The following is a 7,246-nucleotide window of genomic DNA, read 5'->3' on the forward strand; positions in this document are numbered from 1 at the left end:
TGCGCATGGCGGGCTTCCATATGTGACATTCTCCTGATACTCGCATATTTTTTTAATGGTAAATATGAATCCATGGATGCCTTAGTAGACCTGAACCAAGAAGTACAACAAAGGATATGAATAAGGAATTTAGGCGTGGTTATCAAATACCTTCAGCTGCTAAGAAGCTCACAATTAGATTCACCATTTCAAGAATAGTAAAAGCAGAATTACCGAAAATTTTAAAAATTGCATAAATTGGCATAAGAAAAATTACAAATACAAAACAGAAAAGAAAATATTTGACTTGTTTAAAAATTGTTGATTTTGGTCAAAATATAAAAGATGTGCCCACTTTAATGTTTTGTAATATTAAATATCTATTTATCACGTTCATGGATTTTAAAGCTAAAAGAAAAAAGAAAATTGTAAAATTATATAAAACTTGAATTTCTTGCACGATTTGAGTGACACCTCCGGTAAATAACATAACTGTTACTAAATTACTCGAAAGCTTGTTTGGACAGAACGTAGCAGCAAATGTACTTTTAGTAATTACAATAGAGTCATTTCAATTGTTGAAAGAAGTTATTAGTTGTATGTAAATGGGAAGAATTCATGTCCCACTCAGGTTTTTTTTCCCAATAAATGTTTGCTGCAGGCTTCTGAAAAAAACCCTTAATTTACAGTTAAATGATCATCAGTACATTTAGGATGTAGATGCCTTAAAATCCTTGGGCAAGTATCGCCGATATCGGCACCAATATTTTTTTCTTGAAATGTTTCATTGTAGAATAATTTTGGAAATACACTTTTTTATTAAGTGTATGATTATAAAAAAAAAGACTTTGACTTTCTGTAAATAATGTTTATTAGCTAATGACAGCAATCTGTACTGAATATAAATCAAAAATAAAACATGTATTTTATTAACGGCATAATACTATTATAATAAGAAAACAGTAACTAGTACAAAATAAAAAAAATACAAATTTAACAATTAAAAACGTACATATTTAAAAAAATTAAATAAAGGCAGTAATAAAATATGAGGGTCACTACTGAATAAAATAAACAAAAGTATCTCTAAAATAAATATAAAAGTGTCACAAAAAACATCATGGCATTGCATGCAAATATGTGGCTCTCTAATAACTCAGCTCTAATAAAGCAGAGAATGGAGGGCAAAGGTGAGAGGATGAGGTGTGCAGTTTACACAAACAAACATTACCAGATTGGGTAGTTTCCGTACAAATTGGGCAGGTATTTACTCAAATCGGGTTGTTTATCAGCCCAATCAGGCAAAAACGCACAGATACACGCAGTACTTGTATAAACTCTGTAAGGAATTTGAAACTCTTTCTGTACACATTTGAAGAAAACAGTATTGAAAGTACAGATCTCATCACACTGCCAGTACTCTGATGTACTCATGATGTTAGGTATGCTCAGAGAAATTTCAATTCTGTCACTTTCTGAATTCTGAAGCTCTTATTGTTATTAAATTGTTGTCAAAATACTTCCCACCTGAAAATAAAGTACTCCTGGAGTGTCTTCCAGTCTCCCGTAGTACTAATACTCAAGTTTAAAGGAGTATCTTCTTCTGGGTTTGACAGAATACTGAAAAACAAAAAAAATCCAATATCTTGAAAACCTTAAATTCATTTTACAATATATTTGTGAATTATACAACTTGAAAAACACAAATGACTGCAATAGATGAACATTTAACGATTATTTGACGGATTATTAAAACATTTTAACCTATAATGTAGTTTATTTTCATTCTTCAAAATAAAAATGTGTTTGGTATTTTGATTTTTAAGGACATCATAGATGTATATAGTCTACAGGAATGATGGGTTGACTGAAAATCGGCTGTTTCGGTTACTAGTTTTTATGGTGTAGGGGTGTGGGTTGAGCCTAAATACATTTCAATCTCTTTAATTATTTAAAATCAATAATAAATGTCCATTTAGCTGCAATAAAACACTCCATGCTACGGAATCAATGTCTCCCACAAGAGGTCAGTAAAGATGTGCCTTTACAGGCATTCTTTACAGGACGGGGAGCCAAAGAGGATTGACCTACATGCTGTAAACAAAAGTACTTTGGGAGATTTTCTGATCTTAACTCACATATACAAACATATCAGTCTAAATAAATATGAAATCTGCTCTGATGTCTATAAAACCAGATTATGAAAACTAATATTTCCTTTAAAAAAGTTGGTTTTATGTCAAACTGGTGAGGCAAATGCAAATTTGTTGTGCACAAGCCTATATCAACATTATTCTACAATTAAAAAATGTGTGCATGTCATAAAAAATATTTAATGCAAAAAATAACGATAAAAAAGTAATATATCTCCTCATTAACAGCATTTTAACCTTTCAAAACACATAGATTTTTACGCATTTTTTCACTTTTTAAAATGATAAAATCTTAAATTTATGAGCAGATAATGAAGGTTTTGTGGGTAAACTCTAGCCCAAACATCCACATCAGCAGCATCACTTGACATGAAGAAAAACAACAGCTTTATAAGGTCACTGTGTAATCATAACAATCCCAAAGCAGCCCAGCAGGAACACTTGAAGCGTTTGTGTATTAAAAGGAAAAAAAAATCCAGCAAAATGTCAACTGTAAAGGAAAACAACAACAGCTAGAACAGAACCCAGCCTCTTTATGCACAAGCTTGCCCTTTATCATCCAGTGATGCAGGAATGTGAAGGATGCTGCGCGTCCACCTGATACTGCTCTGCGCCCGGGGGAGGGTCTCTCCAGTCTCCACTCTGCCGTAACACGGCCCAGTTCTGGCAGCTTTCAGGCTGGTGGGGTGGAGGGGGGTGGTGGGGGGGATCGGAGCGCGCATCCTCCGAGAGGGATCTGCAGGAAACATGATCATCGAGGGAACGTGAACGCATTCCTCAGCTCCGGTCAGACGATTCGACAGTTATTCGCGCGTTATTCTCCGAAGGACGCGGGAGGAGGAGGAGGAGGAGAGGCAGACAGAGAGCACGCACGAGCTCACGTCGTCATCCGCCGCCGCTGCGCCGCGTGAGACGAGGTCATCGCCGCTCCACGGTAAGATCCAACGACACCAAGCACTGATAACAAACAGGGCCCGCTTTTTCGGTGCGTAATTACGCGTTATTAAGCCTTTATTCTGTCATTTTGGACCGCTCTCCAACGATCAGAGACGCAGATTTGCATCCTCCTTTACGAATTCTCTTCCTCTTTTCACTGAACGAAGAGAAAACGCGTGCAGGTCAGAGGAATTGGAGGCTACAGGGGCACCTTAGCCGTCATACCTGAGCACAGATGCCCTGCAGAGGCTAAATATGGGTTAGTGGAGCAAATCCAAGGAGCAGCAGCGTGATCATTTCTAAATGATAATCTGACACAATAATTTATATATTCTTATAATTATTTGTAATAGGGTGATTTAAACCCCATTTGTAAAAAATAACAGCATTGATTTTACACTGGAGTCACTGGGGAGTATGCGCAGTAGTAGGCCAGTCCCAGTGGATGCTGTTGCTCACGCGCTCTGGGCTGTGCCCATATGTAGCAACGGGGTTTAGCTCACCCAGTTTTCATGCAGAGACTTGACTAACCATACTAAGACATACATGCTTTTATTTTCCAAAATGACTGACAAATGTGTAAACTTGCTTCTTATCCATGTAACCTCATTGTTAAGAACTTTCAGTTGCATCCCTGATTGGATGACCTGAAAAAAATGTTAATTTTGGAATTACCTAAGAGCACCGGTTGGCCTACATCTGTATCACTGTGGGAGTTTGTGAACACTCATCAGGATTTTTAACTGAGTCACACGGATCAATGCAGGAATGGTCAGCAACATCTTTTTTAGAACATGTCTGTCATTCATACTGGATAAACTAAAGGGAAAAAAAAGTGGAGAATAGACAGCTTTTCACCCAGATTAATAAATGCATTAATAGAGGAGGGAATGTTGCAATTACAATATGATTACAGTTCAGGAGATTCCATTATGAAACGATTAATAATGCGTCCCACGTCTGCATTTTATTTGTTTTCTGTAAGACACTAGACCAATATTACTTACTTTTCTCCACCAAAGTGCATTTTTAAGTAAAAACTGTTACATTTTTATTGAGAACTTACAAATTCTGACATAAATATTTCATTTAATAATCAAAACATTTTCTCTGAACTCAAAAATAAGATAATTTTACATTTTATCATCAGACCAGCTTCAATGGAACGCTCTTAACTCACGTCAAGATAAATAAATAGTGTCTAACTATAGCCGGAGGTTGTGATTTCATACATTTGTTGTGTTCCCTACATAACATAACTTACACGCCGTGTGATTGACCCTGCTTCCAAAAGGTCGCTTCAAGAGAGTGAAAAATCTCTTTGCGTTTAGTCCCGCTCTTACTTTTACTTTAAATAATATACATTTTTTGATTTTAAATTCATAACACAATTCAGAATCGTTTATGGATCTAGAAATGATTTTTTTTCTTACACCACTATGTTTTAATGTAACATCTTTCTCATGGTGGGACATATCCAAAGAATATTACGCTTAAAACTGTATTTCTGGGCATTTTTTTATCCAAATTGTGGTGAATCAGAACAAAAAAAATGCCATTAGTAAAAGCTTGTAGTTGCTATACAATCGGCAAGCCACAAGGTCCACTCCAACGCATCCTCTTGCAGACAAACAGATCCATGTACGTCTTTGTTTTTCAGGTTTCTATAGGGGCTGTAAGCTAGCAGGAGAGTAAACACATGGGAAATTAGCACAGACTTAACTCCGCCCACAACTCAGAGGCTAATTTCTGATGAATTCCTGCAGAAACTATGACATGAACAACACAGGATTTTGATTTTGCTTAAAAAAAACGACATAATCATAATAATAATAAAAAAAAGGGTTACACCATGTAGTTTATTCTTACCCCCTACATGTATGTGACAGAAAATGTCACTGTAGCTGCTGCAAACGTGGAATGTTGCAGAGAGGTATTGATATCGGAGGCTGTTGTGGATGAGCTGACTGTCACGCACTTGTGCTCACTAGACTCAATGCGTTATCGACTTTCAGCTGACATGGGGAGCAGCCTCAGCACTGATGCATGCATGGGTCCTTATTCTGTCCTGCATGTCAATTTATTGATAAAGCTATTTTTAAGCTTTTTTTTTAATACATATATATTGGTTTTTACACTGACCTCAAACCCCTTTTTGCATTTTCCAACAAGTCCTGTCAATATAAAATGCTTCCTTTAAAGCTCAAGCAATTTTCTTTTATAAATCCCTAATCTGACTTCTTTTTCTATCTTTAGTTCAATTTGTAAATCACGAGGATTATATTTTGGATTGTTTGTGCACAGAAATGGGCAACATGAAAATTATAATCTTAGAAAACAGAGATATCACCCCCCAAAATTACTTTATTTTTGGTTACAATTGAGTTTTGCATCAAAATTACTTTCAAAGATAATACTCCGTCTAAATATTACGGCTCAGAATACAGAAGGATTTTGGATTTATGCAATTTTTTCAAGCTTTTCACAGTCGCCTCAAGGTTATTTCCTGTATATTTCACGTTCTAACATCAATTTCAAACTTGGCTACCTCGCTATGCTACTTTAGTTTCATGAGTAAACTCGTGCTGCAGCTCAATGAGAGAGAAGGAAGTGCTTCTGTTGCAGTGATGTGTAGTGAGGTTTATGGATGACGAAGCATTCAGGAGTTCAATTTACAATTTTAAGAGCCAAAAAGAGCATGAGAATAATAAAGTTCAGTGGATTCAAGGTGCACTAGATATCAGTAACAAAATGAAAAGCATTAGCATTGATGTATTGAATCTTTTGTTTTTTCTGCTACATAAAAAAAATCTAAATGAAACAAGTTCAGACCATTTCAGTTCAGTTTGGAGAGTCACATGTGGCTAATTTATTCCTACATTGTGGCTTTTTGGATTTAAAGAAAGTTAATTACTTTAATTAAACAAAAAATGTTGTGCTGTTTTGTTTAAGTTATTACTAATATAGATTATTTTTGCCCATATTTGTGTAAAAAAGAAAGGATAAGGGCGTATCGGAGTCATAATATTAGAAATGTTTGACTTTTTGATTCAAGTAAATCTTTTCCCTTTACACAAGGTGTATTTTATTTTGAAAGGGACTTGTATGTGATGTTTTAAAAAAAGTTAAATATAAAAAAATAAGACATTGTTATAATTTATTATTGATATTTATAGTTGTAAATAAAGTTTTCTAGTATTTTTCTAAACAGTGAAGTACAACTTTGTGGCTTTCATTGGTTTTGGTAAGAAACTGACCCAAATGGCTCTTTTAGCGCTAAAAGTTTTAAAAACCTGCCCTACATCACATGGGACAGGCTCCTCCCACATTGGACAAAGCGGGTATAGAAGACGGATGGATGGGTGGATGACAAAAGATTCATGAACCATCTACATGGTGGAGCCACATGATACCCAATGTCTCAGTTTTCCATATTTTTAATTGACTTTTATTTTACTTTATGAAAATGTTAAGTTAATCTTTGACTACACGAGGTTGTTTCTCTGTGGCGAGCTCAAAAACACGTTTTGGGAAAAAATCTGAGAGAAAAGTTGTAAATCTCCAAAGGAGCAGCTTGTTGGATCAGAATGGAGTTTTGCAGACGTTAATAACTCTGCACTTTACACATTCATGTTTTTGTTTACTCCCGTGGCTTTAGAGTTGACATGCTGTAATCCAGTTATAATGAACTTCAGGAGAAGAGGCTTTCTTGTTATCTTTGGCAGAGCTGAGCAGAACAAGAACAAGTTGTTATTGCGCTAAATGTCATCTCTTGTCCCTGGTTTCATCTATTTTATGCCCTAGAAGTGTCAGATTTGGAGTCCTCAAACGAGAGGCTGGAGATTACTCCGCTCATCCTCTGAAAATTGTGTATAAAAAGTTGGAATTCCGATGTAGAGTTGCTATCCTTTTTTTAAACCGCAAGCATTTTCAGTTCAAGTGCTCAGTCGGTCATCCAGAAAAGTCAGAATATATTTTGTGTGATCAAAGTTGATTGAGACCTCATATTTTTTTAAAGAGGCAATCATTGTATCCATTCATCTTGACGTGACTATTATTCCTGCAGTATTTTTATTTTTACAAGTACCATATTGTTTTAGCAATTCTTCTTTTTCACTGCAACTTTGAGCAAAATACATAAAAACTCACCAAAATTTAGAACCCGATAAAAATGAATT

The 7,246-nt window shown here is 35.5% G+C and overlaps 1 protein-coding gene across 1 annotated transcript in view; it reads left to right on the plus strand.

Moving 5' to 3' along the window:
* The first annotated feature begins 2,779 nt into the window (after nucleotides 1-2,779).
* Nucleotides 2,780-7,246, plus strand: part of LOC112162060 (receptor-type tyrosine-protein phosphatase epsilon) — a 28,941-nt gene continuing 24,474 nt past the window's right edge. Inside the window, exon 1 of the mRNA XM_024297706.2 lies at nucleotides 2,780-3,066. The gene's annotated coding sequence lies outside the window, so the exon portion shown is untranslated. The remainder of the gene's footprint in view (nucleotides 3,067-7,246) is intronic.

The sequence above is a fragment of the Oryzias melastigma genome, linkage group LG15 (assembly GCF_002922805.2).
Source record: "Oryzias melastigma strain HK-1 linkage group LG15, ASM292280v2, whole genome shotgun sequence".
Taxonomy (NCBI): Eukaryota; Metazoa; Chordata; class Actinopteri; order Beloniformes; family Adrianichthyidae; genus Oryzias; species Oryzias melastigma.